Below are 19291 nucleotides of genomic sequence, written 5' to 3'. Positions count from 1 at the left end.
GTGAAATTATTATTCAGAAAGAGATACTTAATACATTGTAAGATAACTATTATGTGATAGACTCTGCCTCCAAAAATTGCCCCCCAAAATAGCAATAAATTATATTTAACAGAAGCATTACTAATATGGGTTGATGACCAAATTATTTTAAGACACCAAAAAATTAAAGCATGCAAATAACTACAAGACAAACTGGAGCTGTCTTGAATAATATACTATCATTTGCTTCTCCTTCAAACAAGTCACATCCTAAAGATTGCCTCTATCATAAGCCACAGAAACCTGCTGTTAACAGTACAACTTGATGAGTAGATTAATAATTTTAAGTTAACAAAGAATAAATCTTCAGCTTACAAATTAAAAAAAAATTAAATAAAAATATTATTAAAAAGCAAACAAAAAATGGGAGTTAGTCTCTATGGAGAAAGATCAATGCTTTTAAAATCCTTAAAAATGGATTTAATACCTGTTAGTATTCCTACATGTAAGGTCTAGCAAATGTAACTTGAAATTAAGATAAAAATCCCTTTTTCAGAGTTATTACTCATCAATATCATCTTAGTTTTTGTGATGGTTAAGGTTATATGTCAACTTGGCTAGGCTATAATGCCCAGTTATTTAGCCAAACAAGAGTCTAGATGTTGCTGTGAAGGTATTTTACTTTTAGATAAGATTTAACATTTATATCACCTGACTTGGGGCAAAGCAAATTATTCTTCATAATACAGTAGGGCTTCATATTATCAGCCAAAGGCTTTAAGAGCAAAGACTTGAGGTTTCCAAGCAAAAATAAATTTTGTATCAAGACTGCAAGACAGAAATCTTCCTGCCCTGCAGAATTCAGACTCCAGACTGCAACATCAACTTTTACCTCAATTTCCAGTCTGCCAAGTTACCTCACAGATTTTACACACGCCAGCCCCCAAATTCAAAATCGTGTTATTCAATTCCTTAAAGTCACTCCCTTCTGCATGTGTATCTATTATTACATGTTATAATATTACATATAAAATGAAAGTACATGTAGGGGCACCTGGGAGGCTCAGTCAGTTAAGCATCCGACTTCAGCTCAGGTCATGATCTCACAGTTCATGAGTTCGAGCCCCGTGTCCAGCTCTGTGCTGACATCTGAGTCTGGAGCCTGCTTTGGATTCTGTATCTTCCTCTTTCTCTGCCCCTCCTCTACTCATGCTCTGTGTTTCTGTTTCTCAAAAATGAATAAACATTTACAAAATAATGTTACATTTATATTAATATATGAACATATTTACATATATATTTGTCCTATTATTAATATATATAGTAAAATATATAGAGAATATATAATAGGATATATAATAGAGTCTTAAATAATTGTGTATGGATATACATATATAACATATACTATACTATACTATACTATACTATACTATAATATAGCATAATAGGTATGGTTTGTTCTGTATCTCTGGAGAACTCAGACTAATACAGTTAAAAAATCAAGGAGCCTGTGGCTCTTGAATTCTTAATTCAGGGGATGTACTCTTTTTGGTGACTGGCTCTATTCCTCTATGCTTCATAAATCCTAGCAGACCTAACCAAAAATCAAAGCAAATCTACAGGTAGGAAGAGGATAAATTACAGATTCAAAATTTATTTAGGTAGCTAACAAAACTAGTTCTACTTGTTGAGTGAACCTGGGGGCTGTTGCTATTTTCAGTGTAATATATATATTTTTTATTTATTTATTTAAATTCAAGTTAGTTAACATACAGTGTAGTATCGGTTTCAGGAGTAGAACCCAGTGAGTCATCGCTTACATAAAACACCCGGTGCTTATCCCACCAAGTGCCCTCCTTAATGTCCATTACCTATTTGGCCCATACCCTCACCTCCAGCAACCCTCAGTTTGTTCTCTGTATTTAAGAGTCTCTTAACAGTTTGCCTCCCTCACGCTTTTTATCTTTTTTTCCCTTCCCTTCCTCTATGTACATTTGTTTTGTTTCTTAAATTCTACACATGAGTGAAATCATACGATATTTGTCTTTCTCTGACAGACATTTTGCTTAGCATACACACTCTAGTTCCATCCATGTTTTTGCAAAGGACAAGATTTCATTCTTTTTGATCAAGTAATATTCCATTGTGTGTGTGTGTGTGTGTATACACACACACACATCCCACGTCTTCTTTATCCACTCCTCAGTCAATGGACATTTGTGCTCTTTCCATAGTTTGGCTATTGTTGATAGCACTGCTATAAACATTGGGGTGCATGTGCCCTTGAATCAGCACTCCTTTATCCTTTGGATAAATACCTAGTAGTGCGATTTCTGGGTCATAGGGTAGTCCTATTTTTAATCTTTTAAGGAGTCTCATACTTTTTCCAGAGTGGCTGCAACAGTTTGCAATCCCACCTACAGTGCAAAAGTGTTCCATTTTCTCCACATCCTCGGCAGCATCTGTTTTCTTGAGTTGTTTATTTTAGCCATTCTGACAGGTTTGAGGTGGTATCTTATTGTGGTTTTGAATTGTATTTCCGGGAGAAGATACTTGCAATGGACATATTGGATACAAGGTTAGTATCCAAAATCTACAAAAAACTTATCAAACTCAATACCCCCCCAAAAAACAAATAATCCAGTGAAGAAATAGGCAGAAGACATGTGAATAAACACTTTTCCAAAAAAGATATCCAAACAGCTAAGAGACCATGAAAAGATGCTCAACATCACTCATCATCAGAGAAAATATCTTTCTAATTGTAATTTAGACCTTGTACTTTAGAAATGTATCATGGAATTTTTCATAATTTACAATCCAATTGGAGAAATATTTATCTTTCTAATACATGCTGGCAATCCTCAAAACATTTTAGATAAAATTTTGATTAAAATATTTGCCTATTTCTGTATAACCACTGAGAAAATAGGGGCACCTGGGTGGCTCAGTCAGTTAAGCGTCTGACTTCAGCTCAGATCATGATCTCCCAGTTCATGAGTTCAAGCCCCGCATCGGGGTCTGTGCTAACAGCTCAGAGCTCGAAGCCTGCTTTGAATTCTGTGTATGTGTACTCGCTCTCTGTACCTCCTCCGTTCTCAGTCTCTCTCAAAAATAAAGAATAAAAAAAAAAATATCATTGATTAGCTATCTATTATGAATAAACAGATAAACATTTTTTTCTGACATCTCTAAAGCTTTTCTAAGTAGTATCAGCTCCAAAATACCTGCCTGTCTTAAAATTCCTAGAGCCCTATTGTGCCTTTGTATTTGATCTTTCCAGGTGTTCTACCTTTCTTGTATCCTACACACACACATGTGCGCACACACAAACACACACACACACACACACTTAATCTTTAATTTCAGTATTGTGAATTTCTATGTAGTAGGTTCACAAATAATATATGCTGATTAACTGATACACTGATTGAAAATGCAGGCAAATTTAGACATTTAGTACAAATTTCATTTTCTCTGAATTAAGGAAGCATTGTCTTAATCAATTAAACTAAATTGAGATGTTCCATAAAGTACTTCATGTAATTATACTGCTTTCTTCAAACTGTTATCTTAGTACAATTTTATTCCACAAAAATGAGCAAAACTGGAAATTCAGAATCTCAGATCATAAACACATTAAAATAAAATGTCACACACAGGTAGTTTACAAATGTTATAAAATAAAAATATTTTGTCTAAAGGTTGGTTTGGAAATAGTAGTATAAATATTGTAAAAATAATATTTATTAAAATATCTGTATTCATTTATGTATTCGATATTCATTTACCCACCCATTCACCCATTCAAAGCCCGTATTTTGGGCACCAAATCGATACTAGGAACAGGAAATACTAAAGCAATAAGACATAGCCCTTTTCTAAAGGAGTTTTCATATGTAATGAGAATAATACTTAGTGAATAAAGAATATTTATGTTTCTTTAAGACTGTAGATCCAGCTGTTTTCAGGGTCCCATCTCTGAAATTAGGCCCAGGGAATTCAGATCAGAGCACTTTCTTGAGGCATGCATACAACTGTAGGCAATTTGGGGGACTATGGCAAAGTCCATTTTCTAAAATTTTTTTTTTCAACGTTTATTTATTTTTTGGGACAGAGAGAGACAGAGCATGAACGGGGGAGGGGCAGAGAGAGAGGGAGACACAGAATCGGAAACAGGCTCCAGGCTCTGAGCCGTCAGCCCAGAGCCCGACGCGGGGCTCGAACTCACGGACCGCGAGATGGTGACCTGGCTGAAGTCGGACGCTTAACCGACTGCGCCACCCAGGCGCCCCAACAAAGTCCATTTTCTATCATGACCTCTATTCCCACATGCTCCAATCTTTCCCACATCCCCTTTGGGCAGAAATACGTAGACTATGTTTTAAAACTTAGAGTGTTTACAGAGATATGACTAATGATAATATCCCTTTTTGTACTAATACCAAAAAACAATGGAATTATGGTGCTTTAGCATTTACCTTCTATAGGACATGTATAACAATTCCCCATCATTAACAATAATATCATTGCTTCACTGATATCAAATTGTTGAGAAAAAAAAAATAGGTTTTATTGTATAGCGTGGAAGGATATACATCTAATATAAAAAGGTATGAATTTTGGTAAAAGATGATTATTTTTATTTATAGACCATAATTATCTGTATTTCTAGCTGCTTATCAATCTCACTGTGTATATAAGATGGAACTATATATGTATGTGTGTGCGTATACACACACACACAAATTCACAAATATAGACGCAGCTCAGATAATTTTTTTCAGATATATGATTAACAAATATATTTTCCCTATCTGTAGATTGGATTTTCATTCTGTTGATTGTTCTCTTTACTGTGTTTTTGTTTTGTTTTGGTTTTAGTTTGATACAGTCCTAAATTATTTATTTTTTGCTTTTGTTACCTGTGATTTCTGAATCAAATGCAAAACATCATTGCCAATACCAATGTCAGGGAGTTTCTCCTTTCTTCTAGGAGTTTTATGGTTTCAGGATTTATATTTAAGTATTTCAGCTATTTAGAGTTGATTTTTGTGCATGGTGTAAAATAAGCGTCCATTTTCATTCTTTGGCATGTGTATATCCAGTTTTCTCAACAACATGTATTATTAATGTACTATAATTCTTCCTGTCTGGAATGCAGGCTTAACGCCTGGAGCTGCAACAGCCATCATGTGTTCCTGAAACCAAAAGATACTAGCTAAAGATGAAAGAATAGAAGAATGTAAAGATTATATCTAAGACATCATCCTTGAGCAATGGTAACCAACTTTAGACTGCCCACCTCCAGACTTATTGGATGTGAGGAATATTAACCTTTAAACTGTTTGAGTCTCAATTCTTTAGGATTTCTGTTATTGCCAAATGAGCACAAATCTAACTGCTAAACATAGAAAATTTTAATTCTAACATAAATAGTAACATGATACCTATACCAATAGAAAAATGTATGTATAACAATCATTTCGTCAGTTCTTGAAAAAGAGGTATAACCATCATTTTAATTCTTAGAACTAGAAAAAAAATGAACATCATGTTTTCACCTTCATTTATTTCAGAGTATGTGAAATATAATTAAAATAGGTTTTTTTATTACTGTGTCATAGCACATCAATCTGTTTTAAAATCTAGCTTAAAATATGGTTTGAAGAAGGTCCTCTGGTAGAAATACATACTGTTTTTAGAATAATTCAGAAAAACTTGTTTTGTAAGAGCTACTCTTTGTGAAACAATGTAGGGTACTAATAAAAATCCTTCAAACAAAAGCCTTCACCAAAAACTAGTGAGAAATAGAAGGAAAGACTAGATAGATATCTAATAAAGAAAGCATAGAACATTAATTCTACTTCAAGTATATTTTGTATCTACAGCACAAAGACAATTTAGATGAGTTTTTCTTTAATCTTCCACCACCAGGAAGGAAAAGTAATTAATACCTATAATGTATCTGTAATCAGGTACTTTAACTCCTATATTTTAAAATTAAAAACATAAAAATACCATGGTAATATCACATATGAAAACACATGACAGTTTTCTCCTTTGACCAAGAAGAATTTTAAATTGTGGCAGTGGAAATTTTGTTCAAGATATGAGAAATATTGCCCCTGGTGCACTTCAAAATTAAGTGTGAAAAGAGTTGCATATAAAAGGCATATGGTGATCAAAAGGGAGTTGAATAATCATAAGTTAGGTTTAAGAATAGTTCCTTATTTCAATGGTTGTTAAAGAATTAAACCAGATTGATTTACTTTAAGTGCTCCACACAGTAGTGTAAATTAAATTTCAGAATACTTTTACAAAATTTGGTTGATTCTTTTACGTGAGAAATCAAGAAATACAATATAATTTTCATGCGAGTCAGTTGTACTAGTGTACCAGGACATTAATGCAAAGGCAGTGCATACTGTCTCAATTCTATCTGAGGGCCTACAACTTGGGGGATGAGAAGGATTTGACTGTCCATATTTTCTATAAAGATGTGTTTGTTCGTTCACTGATATAGTGCTTACTAAGGAGTGACTCCCCAAATGCTCCACTCACTCATTACTACCTACCTAGACTCAAGACTTTGGAAGAGGAGTCTTTAAAATTGATGAGTTGAAATTTAAATGGAAAGGTTTATTCGAAGAGAGTTGTCAGAGTTCTACGGCATTTCCTCTCTGCCAGGTGCTTCCTCTTCACCTGTATTTGTGTGTAGAATGTGAAGCAAGCACTGACACTCCAAAGGAGCCATTCCACAAGTCTGTCTATATTTTGTAGGATCCAGTACAATGTAGGCTCTGGAGCCTGATTGTCACCTGGGACAACTCATAATGTGAGGCTGACTAGTACTCCTGATGACAGAGTGAGAAAAGATGACCCAAGGCAGGTCAAAGTCTCATGCCTCTAGTGAGGTAGATTTGTGTCCACCTGGAAGAGAAGCCAGCCTGAATAAACCTTGACAAAAGGACTGTGGGTAAACTCAGAGCAAGTTTGTATGGTTTAAGCCTATTAGAAGCAGCAGGTTAAGGGGGATTGTAAATGATCAGACAGTGCCATCCTTGCCAAAGTACCACACTTAGAAATTCCTGGGTGGGGAGAAATTTCTCCAGGAAACCCCCAAAGGTGTCTCACTCAAGATTTGACCGGACACCCAAGACGCAAAAGTACAGTTTAGACCAGCCCATAGGAGTATGTATTTTTTTCCTTTTGTTTTTATGCAGATCCCTCAAAACCACTAGAAATGACACTGATCAGACACTGTAGCTAGAATATGGGTCAGGAGGTAGAAAGATGAAGGGAGAAGCCACTGACCTGCCTCTCTTCATCACTGCAGGCTTCCTGCACAAACACAGGCCTGACCAAGGACAAGAGTAGTTTTAAATGGGATGGGAGTAGCTTCAATAGTAGACAGAACTGGCATTTTTATTCCCTGAAAAGGAGCTTTTGTCATCTCCTGAGACTGATTAGTAAAGCTCTGGGATCTGCCTGAAATACTGCCAGGTAAAAGATATGTTACAACAACCAAGAAAGAGAGCAATGCAAAAGAATGAGGTTGTTCACGGGTTGTACCCTAAGGAGTCTCTTTAATTATTTCAGTTATTATCAGCATTACAATAAATGATTATATTGTAAAAATTAAAAGGGGATATTATACGTATGTAAATGGTTAAATCTTTCTTTACAATGTATACATGCTGAAGATGAAAACCATTCACACAGCAGAGAGCTTAGAATAAATGGCTAAACATGAAAAATTTCATATCTTCCTTAAAATATAATCAAAACTAAATGTATTTGACAAATATGGACTTGTACACTTGGTGTGATCATGTTTATCCACAGACAATTTGAAGAATATGAATAATTACCAGCTATTTACCAGTTCTTCTTAGCAAGTGGTAATCACACATGTTAAAGAATGTTATAATTAATAACATCTAGTTATCGTTTACAATTTAAATAAAGGCTGTAGATAAGATGAATGAGATGTCAAGGAGAAAAAAAAAGCAATAGGTTTTCCTGAAAAATGTAATTCCCCTTATGCAAGAACAGACTGAATTTATGAAACATTATGAGGACATTTTTAGGCAATGTTTTTAACATGCTATTTCCTCTTATTTCCAAATCCAGTTTCACTGTTGGCAGAGTAGGAACTCAATATGAGCACCTACTAAATGGCAGTAGACTGAATTTTAACTAATGTTACTTTTTGTTTTTAAATCTGTTTTAACATTTATTTGTTTTTGTGAGACAGAGAGAGACACAATGCGAGTAGGGGAGGGGCAGAGGAAGGGAGACACAGAATCCGAAGCAGGCTCCAGGCTCTGAGCTGTCAAAGTTGGACGCTTAACCGACTGAGCCCCCAAGCCGCCCCTAATGTTACTCTTAAATTATTTTCTGATCAATACTTCCCAAAACAATATAGGATGGTATAAAGGTCAGCTGGCTGATCTTTCTTCTTCTACCTCTTTTCTGTTTTCTAATTTTTGTTGTTGTTGTTACCACATACACCCATACACACCCAGAATCTAGCTCATTATAAATTCACACAATTCTGAGGGCACCTGGGTGGCTCAGTTGGTTAACCTTGGAACTCTTGATTTCGGCTCAGGTCACGATCTCAAAGTTGGTGAAACTGAGCCCTGTGTCAGGCTCTGGGCTGACACTTTTCTTCCTGGATGGCTATCCTCCTCTTTTTGAACCCTAAACTTAGGTAAATGTTTTGTTTGTTTATTTTTATTTTAGCGATGCCTGCTCTAGAACTTTAAAACCCTATTTTTACCATACAGATGAAGCCCGTTTTTCTACCCTGTAATAGATGCCCTCCCAATGTTCCTCAGAACATCTCTGAATATTTATTGGAAGTATCTGTATATTTGCAGAAAACTGAGTCAGTATTTAAGGGGAAAAGAAAGCATATTTGTCTGAAAGATGGGAAGCCTCAGTATAGAGGCTCTAGCTTTTCCCATTACCAGCTGTGCATCCTGTAGGCATCGGGAAGTCACTAAGATTCTCTGTGACTTAGTCCCTCTATGTCTATAATGACAGTACCGGGGCGCCTGGGTGGCGCAGTCGGTTAAGCGTCCGACTTCAGCCAGGTCACGATCTCGCGGTCCGCGAGTTCGAGCCCCGCGTCAGGCTCTGGGCTGATGGCTCGGAGCCTGGAGCCTGTTTCCGATTCTGTGTCTCCCTCTCTCTCTGCCCCTCCCCCGTTCATGCTCTGTCTCTCTCTGTCCCAAAAATAAATAAACATTGAAAAAAAAAAATAATAATGACAGTACTGTCACAGAAGATGGGAGTGAACAAAGGACGAGTTAACGTATGAGAAAACATTCTGAAATAATGCATATGCACACATAATAATGATATTTAAAATAATACACGTGAAGACAATGGTGATCTTACAATCCATTAGGTATTTCCTACTCAATTATATCTTTTTATTTGAGTAACTGGAGCTGTGGGGATAAGGAGTTAATTATATATATATATATATATATATATATATATATATATATATATATATATATATATATAGAAACACAACTTGTTCCATGAATTCTGAGAGTAAGAATTTAGCCCCATAAGCATGTGAAGGCTCTGGTGAAATGTTTACCTCATAAGAAACAACTATTTTGACTTTCTAAAAGTCCAAAATTTGATGTCATTTTCTCTGTCACAAATTTATTGGCTATAAGAATACTTAATACTAAAATTAACAGGGAAGTATATAAATTTATTGAAATTTTATGGTATATTTATTACCCTTAGGAAAAAAAAAAACAACACACTTACAGTGATTACATGGATAGATTTCCTGCTTATAGAAGTGTCTTGGGTAGAAGTAGACAAACGTAAATTAAGGTTGGGTGTTTACTGTCTAGCGTAACCAATCGCTTATTAAATTGTGCCTTACTTTCTTTGTTAATTGGAAAATATCTGCATTATGTACCACAGAGAAAAATATTTGAATATGGATCAGGTATATGAAGACACTTTCAAGTGACTTCAGATACAATCAATTATTAATTACTACAAATTACAGAATAACAGTTTATTGGCAGCAAATAGACAATTAGAAAACAAAACCTACTGTGTCTTTAATCTAAACTTAGTATTTTAAAGATTTTATTTTTTAAGTTTATTTATTTATTTAGAGAAAGGTGAGGGAGGGTCAAAGAGAGAGGGAGAGGGGGAATCCTGAGCAGGCCCCATGCTCAGCAACTGAGCCTGATGTGGGGGTCCATCCCACAACTATGAGATCATGACCTGAGCTGAAATCAGGGGTCAGATGGTTAACTGACTGAGCCATTCAGGGGCCCCTAAAACTAATATTTTAAAATATCCTTCTTCTAACCCACGTGGTAGAGACAGTCAGTAATTATTAAACATCTGCTACTTTTCAGTCTTTTTTATAGTTTGAGGTCATGTGATTAGCTCTGGCCAAAGGAAAGTGAGATGTTTCACTGCTGGTTCAAGGCAGTTATGACCCAATCTGTCTTCTCACCAATCTGTCCCATCCAGTGACAAACATGGAAGCCATGTGTGCCAGATGTTACAGTTACAAAATGCATGACAGAAATACCCAAATTCATAGACTTTATATGAGTATAAATTAAACCTTGGTGGGGTTTAACCCTGGTATTTTTGAGTTTTTCTGTTACTGCAACACAGCCTAGCCTATCTTTACCAACACACATAAGTTCGCAAAATTATTCAATGGCACTTTATACCTATTATTATCAAAGAAAAAAAAAGTCCCTTAATCTGTGAGTATCGAGATAACATATGCCTTTTTTGGGCATTATTCTCACATGTAAACATCACTAGGATTCTTGTGTTTCCATTTGCAGACACAACATTGCCTCTGAGTAGCATCACTTTGTCACTGCCTCCCTGGGAAAACAAGACCCAAAACAAACCAGCTTTGTGTACAATGCCATTCGCAAAGCATGCTAGGAAATTTCTATTCACAGTCAACAAAATAAAAATCTCAGTTTACCTGAAAAACCTCTGTCACCTCAAAAAAATTGTGTTTTCAGAGAATCTGATTCCTGACACTGCTATTAAAATTCTATTACCTGTGAAAACTGAGTATTTCACTTGCTCAAGCCTAGCTTTTTGTTTGTTTGTTTTGTACACAGTACATTGGACTATAAGCTTCCACTGCTATGCTCAATTGAATTCTGACAGTGTGACCATTTAGGCTAATGCACAATAAACCTTATTATATTTGCAAAATTTCCAATAATGTTATGAGAGTCACTGAAGTTTAATCTTGGTAACTTTGGCATATAGCATAAAAATCTAAAATGCAAATAGGCAATTATATTCATTCTGAAGTAAGCAAATCCCTAAAAAGTACTGATCAGGGGCACCTAGGTGGCTCAGTCAGTTAAGCGTCCGCCTTCAGCTCAGGTTATGATCTCACACTCCGTGAGTTTGAACCCCTCGTCGGTCTCTGTGCTGACAGCTCAGAACCCGGAGCCTGCTTTGGATCCTGTGTCTCCATCTCTCTCTGCCCCTCCCTTGCTCATGCTCTGTCTCTCTCTGTCTCAAAAATAAATAAAAATATTAAAAAAAAATTTTTAAAGTACTGATCGGACACTGCATACTGACTTACACATAGGAAAAAAAAAAAAACGGATATGCACCACATGGAACGTTCAGGAGCCAAACCTCAGTGAGAATCCCAGTACTACCATTTATGACTGATGTTTACCTTGGACAACCTCATTCGGGCTGCTCTCTGGGCCTCATTTTACCTATCAGCAAAGTGGTGAAGGTGAGGATAATGGTAACAATAACAGTAAAACCTATTTACAGGGTTTGCCATGGTAAAATATTTAAATATTTGAGAAAAGTGTCAATGTGTAGTGGGAGAGAGAGAGAGAGCGAGCATGAGCAGGGGAGAGGGGCAGAGAGAGAGAAAATCTTAATCAGCCTCTAAGCTCAATACGGAGCCTGACGCAGGGCTCAACCCCATAATCCTGGGATCGTGACTTGAGCCAAAACCAAGAGTCAGATGCTCAACCGAGCCACCCAGGCTCCCGTGACTTCCTTTTTTACCCAGACCAATTTTGGAAGTATTATAAAATATGGATGAAGAATCTGACTTTATTTTGAAAGCAAATTAATAGCTACTGTAGATTACCTGGGAAATGACAATGTAATGTATCTGAGAAATAAACAGTAAGTTACTCTCATTGATGGCCAGTAATTTCTTAGCTCTTTTAGGTAATCTTTACTAGATTTTGAGTGATAATCTAAGGATTTTTCTATGTAACTACCAGTTACAGTTGATCACATATTCAACACAAAATATCAAGTTGTTTCATTAAGATGGACACATAGCTGTGGATTTCTGTTCTCATAATTATCTCATAGACTGAAAATATTTTTCTTGCCTAAGTCGAGTGGGAAATAATTGATTGTATTTGTCAAGAATCATTTTCAGTACAGATTATTTTCAAAGGTGTTACAGATACCTGGACCTAGGTTAGAAAGTACATTTTAAAGGTGCATATCACATTTTTGCTCTTTTAATTAAACTTTTTATTTTGAGATCATTGGAGATTCATTTGCAGTTGTAAGAAATAATACCGAAAGATACCTTTTACCTTTAGCCACAGTCCCCCTATGGAAGCATCTTGCAAAACTATAATACAACAAAGAGGAGATTGACAATACGGTCATGATACAGAACATTTCCATCACAAGAATCCTGCTTGCTTTTTTAACATTCACATTCATTCACTTTCCACTTTCATCTGAACCCTAGGCAACTAGTGATCTGTCCTTTGTTTGTATAATTTTGTCACTTCAAGAATGTTATATACTTGGAATCAAACAGTATGTAACTTTCTATGATTGTCTTTTTTCACTCAGCATAATTTTTGTGGAGATTCATTCGAAGAGCTTCATGTAACAATACTTTGTTCCTTGGACTGCTGAATGTAGCACAAGTTTTTCAACCATTCACTTCTTTAAAAAAAAATTTTTTTTTTACATTTATTTATTTTTGAGAAACAGAGTGAGGCAAAGCATGAGTAGGGGAGGGGCAGAGAGAGAAGGAGACACAGGATCTGAAGCAGGCTCCAGGCTCTGAGCAAGAGGTCAGCACAGAGCCTGACGCGGGGCTCGAACCCACAAACTGTGAGATCATGACCTGAGCCGAAGTCGGAGGCTCAACCGACTGAGCCACCCAGGTGCCCCTTACCATTCATTTCTTAATGAACATCTAGGTGGCTTCCAGTTTGGACAACTACAGATAAAGCTGCTATACACATTTGTGTACAGATTTTGTGTGGACATAAGTCTTCATTTTTTTCTGTGAAAATGGCCAGAAGTGCAACTGGTGTGTCACATAATATTTACAGGTTCATTTTTTTTTTTTTTTAAAGAAACTACTAACTTCTTTCTGGAGGGGCTGAAACATTATACACGCTCACAAACAATGTATGAGTGGCGCAGTGTTCCTACATCCTCAACAGCATTATTAATGTATGGCAATTATTTCGGCCATTCTAATAGGTGTGTAGTAATATCTAATTGGGGTTACCATTTGCATTATCCCCATGGCTTACAAGTTGAACATCTCTTCATATCGTTATTTGCCAGTTGTGTAATTGTTTGGTGAAATGTCTCATGTCTTTTGAGTTTCCTAGTTGAACTGTTTGGTTTTTTAATTGTTGAGTTTGAGTGTTCTTTAAACTCTCAAAATATTCTAGATACTACTGCTTTATCAGATATGCAGTTTACAAGAATTTTCTCTTAGTCTATAGATTATCTTTTGAATACAGGGGACACATTTTACTCCACAGTTATCATTATGCTTAGAAGAGTGTCTTAAAAATGAAAGAAATTATAGTATTTGTTTAATTAAACTGCATGGATCTAATTCCTCTTTAACAGAGTATATAGGCATAGAAATAAAGGTTTGGAGATTGGGGTGCCTAGCAGGCTCAGTCAGGAGAGCATTCAGCTCTTGATCTTGGCTGGGGTCTTGAGTTCGAGTTCCATGTTGGGTGCAGAGATTACTTAAATAAATAAATAAGTGAAAAAAAATTTAATAAAAATATGGGGATTCAACTAGGGAATCAAGATTTGAACAGAGAAACAAATGTAACATCCATATTGTCAGCATCCCTTTAAAGGGACGGATGTATCAACTCAGATGCTTCTCTTAAAACCAGGATGAGACCAACAAGCAGTGTTAAATTATTTAAAGGATTTATTTTGATACATTGCATTCTTTCATGTGTCTCAGTTAGTATATGGTTTACCTTAATCTCATTACATTGATGACTTTAAGAATCTTTTATCACCTATTGGTATCACTTGCATCAATACTTTGGATTCTATGAACATAAAATACAATGAATGATATTTTCTGAGAAGAAGCATGTTCGAAAAAAAGTAAATAGCATCTGCCGCTAAATATCTTGCATTTTTCTAAAATTCTATGCATGGATTGTGGTGAGGGGAGTGGGCTCTCTGCCTAGTTTGGCAACCCAACTCTGTCATCATGCAATTCTGGTCAAGTTATCTGTAAAAAGCCATTTACATTTTTAGGGAGGAAATAAAGGAGATATGACAGGTAAAGCTCTTAGCACTGAATCTGCCATACAATAAGTGTGCTATAAATATCAAAGCTATTTGTATCACTATTTTTGAAGAAACACTGCTTTCCTTGTGGTTTTATTCAAACTATGTTTATCTGGAAATTTCCATATCCCATTAATCATCTTTATAATAGTTAATACAACCTACCAAGGAAAAGAAAGGTGTGTATTTTCTTCTTCCATTGTTTCAGTATCTATGTACAAATCTTCACCAGCTGCCACTAAAAGATGCTAAAAGTCTTATGTTAAGTCTGAAACTAAATTTTAAAAATTCAATAATTAATATTATATAGATTATGCACATTGACAGAGGTAGGTTTTCCACTTTGATTTTTACTGAATTTAAGCTTCAGAAAAGCAAATAATTCTAAAGAAAGGGCTTTGAGAGAAAGACCTAAATAGCAGCCCCATCTCCTGGGGTGGTATGTGACATTTGCAACATTAGGCCCTATGACATAGGCATAGATAAGAAACTGATACTGCATGTTCTCTCTCAATTTTTAGACATTCTCTCTGTATGTCTAAAATAACCATGGGGCTTCCATATCTTGGCAATTGTAAATAACACTACAACAAGCATAGGAGTGAATATATCTTTTTTGAAATAGTGTTTTTGATAGACAAATGGATAAGCAAGATGTGGTATACATATATAGTGGAATATTACTCACCCCTAAAAATGAAATCTTGCAATTTGCAACATGAATGGATCTAGATGGTATTATTATTATTGTTTTTTTTTAGAGGATGTTATCCTAAGTGAAATAAGCCAGACAAAGACAAATACCATATAATTTCACTTACATGTGGAATTTAAAAAAAAAAAACAAAACAAATGTAAACCACCACCACAGCAAAGAGAGAAACAGATTCAAATATAGAAAAAAAACTGGTGGTTGCCAAAGGAGAAGGTGATGGAGAACGGGCAAAATGGGTAAAGAGGATTAAGAGGTACACAATTCCAATTATAAAATAAATAAACCAAGGGGATGAAAAGTACAGCATTGAAAATATACTCAATAATATTATAAAATACTGGTCATGTTGAGCATTCCATAATGTATATAATTGTTAAATCATGATGTCGTATGCCTGAAACTAACATGTCAAATATACTTAAACATTGTTTAAATAAATAATAATCACGTGGCTTCTAATGTTTCTGCCAAGCATCCACCTGCCTTCCAAATGTCCTAACAAATAATTTCATTATATCCAAATCCCATAAAGTATCCCATTACTGAAATGTTTGTAAATCACAAAAGAAATACTGGCAACATGTGAAATAATAAATGCCCTCTCTGTTGTTGGTAATGTCCACACTGCTGTTTTAATCAATTACAATCAGGGGCTTACGGGAGAGCAGAACTCACATATAGAGCCTTAGACGGATGCCTTGTAAATAAACACATATACATATATAGAGAGAGATTATTATAATTTGTGACCAGTTGCAGTGAATCAGAAAATTGTTAGTGTTCTTTTAACCTAACAATCTTTTATCTGCTTAACAAACAGCAGGTTGTAGGCTGTAAAAGCACATCAGAAATAACATGTCAATTATATCCCATCAGCACACAGATAAATGTCCAACTGCTTTGCTTGGATTTTTCTGTACATAAACAAAAACATATTTATCAGAGTTTGGAATTGAGAAGGAGAGCAAAACTCATTTTGTCAATACCTTTGTAGAGAGATCAGGTCATGTCTTTTGCTTCTAAAATTTGCAAAGAAAAACTGAAGCATAATTTTCTAAGTAAAAAAAAGATAACAAAACTAGGGTACATTTATTCATTCTTTTATCTTTTTGAGAGAAATAGTATCTGGCATCACTCCGCTTGTATCTGAAGATTTAGAGGGTTGGAGTACTACTATTTCAACCTTATTAAAAAATACTACTTGAATTTCCGTCTAAGCAAGTACTGAGATATTCTATAAGAATAAACTCTACAAAGACAGATGATAGATACATAGATAGATAGATAGATAGATAGATAGATAGATAGATAGATAGATATTACATTACTATCTTTAATGCTCAATTTTCCTGAAAGCAGGCATGATGCAAATGAAAACTCGAAAGGCTCTAAGAATTATTTTTCTGAATGGAAGAAGATAGATAGATAGATAGATAGATAGATAGATAGATAGATAGATAGATATTACATTACTATCTTTAATGCTCAATTTTCCTGAAAGCAGGCATGATGCAAATGAAAACTCGAAAGGCTCTAAGAATTATTTTTCTGAATGGAAGAAGAGTGAAGAGTAATCCAAAATGTTTGGAAAGTACATCAGTTCCGTACATAACCTCACAGGGTCCATCTGGCATGTATAATTCATGAATAAGTCTAGTACACAAAGTCAGAAAAATCTTTGGGACACTAGAGATGTACACGGACAAATTGCATCCTAAGGTGTTTCCATACTTTTCAAAGTATCATTTTGCAATCCATCACTAGGCATGTTAGAAACTGAGTACAAACAATGTAGGAGATTACAGCCACCATAATACTGACTTTACATTGTCATGAAAGCTCTTTTTTACCAGATCCCATGAACTTTCAGAGAAATATATCTGAACTTCTATTTTAAAAAAGATATTAATAAAGTAGTCTTATTCTATTTTTGGAATATCGAACATTGGCAAAAATACATAACTCTTTTTCTGATACTGCATTGAATACTGTGCATTTATATGCAGTTTAGACCACCAACATACAAAGAAATCTACAATTATTCTAGGATAGTAAAATCACCGTATCTTGAATTATCATTATCATTGAATATTTGTTGATTTTCATTATGTTTGACCATTTTGTTATTTTAGAATGAGAAAAACATGAAATCAAAGGGCTGATGATTGAGAAAATCATAAACAATAAAAATGACATAATGAAAAATAATAAACGTATAATTGTTGAACATATTTTCTTATATGAGCTCAGCTCTTTTTTTTTTTTTTTTTAATTTTTTTTTTCAACGTTTTTATTTTTATTTTTGGGACAGAGAGAGACAGAGCATGAACGGGGGAGGGGCAGAGAGAGAGGGAGACACAGAATCGGAAACAGGCTCCAGGCTCTGAGCCATCAGCCCAGAGGCCGACGCGGGGCTCGAACTCACGGACCGCGAGATCGTGACCTGGCTGAAGTCGGACGCTTAACCGACTGTGCCACCCAGGCGCCCCTGAGCTCAGCTCTTTTAACGATACTAAAACTAGAGTTCACATATACTTCCTCAAGGACAATTTGAACTGTGATCCACTAAGCAGCCTGAATTCATTTTCAAATAAATTCAATTCATGCTCATAGGCAAAAAAATTTTTGTTATGAACATATCCAGCACTTGAATATATAATGTTTTCTGCCTAATCACACTTGACTTTAGACTCTACTTGGTTTGACTAAAAAAAAAAAGAAGACGAGGACGACCTCAGGTTGTTTTCCTCTCTGAGGTTTAAAAAAAAAAAAAGTCATGATAAATTGGGCTGTTGCCTTTGCAGATAAAATTTAAAACCTGAATTTCTACCCAGATTTATAAGCCGGAATTCACTCTTAGCTCTGTTTTAAACTTCATAACTTATTTTAAAATCTAAGTTTTGACTACTCTTTCATCTATATGTCTTATAAGACATAGCCTTTGTCCAAAAGCAATAAATTCTGCCTATGACCCTAGGCTGAAGTTGTGAGGAAATATGGAGGCACTATTCTGTCACAGAACAGCAAAAAGGCTAATGTGGAAGGATTTATATGAGGAGTGTGAATGAAAATGCCAACATCGTGTGGTCTCATTATTATTGCATTCTTTCTTAATCCACATAGAAACCAAGCCATCAAAGAATAGAAGACCCAGGTAGGGGGAAAGATTCTTCCCCTTGTTACACACTAAACAACACAAAGATGAGTTTACTATGATATCCTGGAAGCAATAACGAAGCTTATGTCTTTGTTAGCTAAAACAGTTTGTCAAAACAAGTCAAATTCATCCATAGGTTCATCCACTCCAACAAGAAGTTACCAAGCTCTTTTGCCTTTGCAGTTTTGCAAAAGTAATCACAATGTGTTCATGCATCGTTAAGAATTGCTACAGTTTATATTCCAGGTTTTAGAATTAGGGCTTCGAGAGGCTGCCTTTCCAAACATACTGAAAATGTGAACTTTTCTGTTGTAGCTGTAATGCATCCATTGTGTTTGGTAATTTAAATACATTAAATTGTACCAAGAAAAATTATTTGCAATTCTCCCCATAATCAGAGCAAAATAGTCTGCACTTTATATCTTTGTTGTACTACATACTAGTACTGTAAGTTCATCATTAGTCTCTCAAACCTGTATCTTTCAATTTGTCTAGAAAAGTAAATAATTGTCTGTAATTAGAGAGTTAAAGTATTTCCATGTGTCTTTTAATGTGCTAAGAACCTCCAATGAGAATAGCAATGATCAGTTAGATTGAGACTAACAAAATACCAACAGATGTAAACTGCTGAAAGTGCTTATACCTGAGGGAAATGATCCAACTAATATAATTGAATTGGGACACATTCTGTAATAAGCACAACAACGCAATGAAAAAATCAGGGCTCTGAATCTTCCAAGACCTGTTCTAAGTTCCTTGCATATTTTGACACATTTACTGATTAAATAACTCCTGTGAGAGATGCTATTCTTGCCCCTCATTTTAAA

General features: G+C 35.2%; 1 protein-coding gene across 5 annotated transcripts in view; it reads right to left on the bottom strand.

Moving 5' to 3' along the window:
• Positions 1–19291, bottom strand: part of SGCZ (sarcoglycan zeta) — a 1128389-nt gene that overhangs the window by 569393 nt on the left and 539705 nt on the right. The window lies entirely within an intron of this gene.

This window comes from Puma concolor, chromosome B1 (genome assembly GCF_028749965.1).
Source record: "Puma concolor isolate L17-30 chromosome B1, mPumCon1.1.hap2, whole genome shotgun sequence".
Lineage (NCBI taxonomy): Eukaryota > Metazoa > Chordata > Mammalia > Carnivora > Felidae > Puma > Puma concolor.
The sequence above is the reverse complement of the archived record's forward strand: the minus strand, read 5'-3'. Positions and strand labels throughout refer to the sequence as shown.